Source organism: Etheostoma spectabile, chromosome 6 (genome assembly GCF_008692095.1).
Source record: "Etheostoma spectabile isolate EspeVRDwgs_2016 chromosome 6, UIUC_Espe_1.0, whole genome shotgun sequence".
Taxonomy (NCBI): Eukaryota; Metazoa; Chordata; class Actinopteri; order Perciformes; family Percidae; genus Etheostoma; species Etheostoma spectabile.
The window spans coordinates 1,355,661-1,356,181 of record NC_045738.1 but is presented as its reverse complement, the minus strand read 5'-3'; positions in this window follow the sequence as shown (position 1 = coordinate 1,356,181).

The window sequence follows — 521 nt, the reverse complement described above, 5'->3', positions numbered from 1 at the left end:
TGGTTAAATGTCATAATTACCTGACAAAATACACTTGTTGAATTTTTTGTTGTTGAATGCAACTTTGTTAGACGCGTCTAGTTTTATATTGAGCCTCTTCCTTCATGCAAATACAATCACACACAGACACATGTTAGATAAGCGCCAGGGCTCCTGGGTTCTACTGCACCTTGTTTTGTTGCCAGCAGTTGCATACATTTCTCCAGCCACTCTGCAAGATGTTTAAGAGCCGTTTCACCAGCACTCCTTTCCTTGCCCGGGGCCGGGGCACATCACTACGCGCTGTAGCGGCTTCTCCAGCAGGCTGAACCAGGCTTCCTCTCTCCCCTGCCCGGGCCACATCTCTAACTGGACGGCTAGATGAAAAAAAGGGGACAACTATCCAATTACCCCAAATAACATGAATGATTCCACCCAACGCTCTTTGGCAAGTAAAAAGCTCTACTTTGATTCATTTTGGGATGTCTTATGCAATTTTACAGCATTTGAAAAAGAAATTGAAGTGGTTTTGAAATAGTATT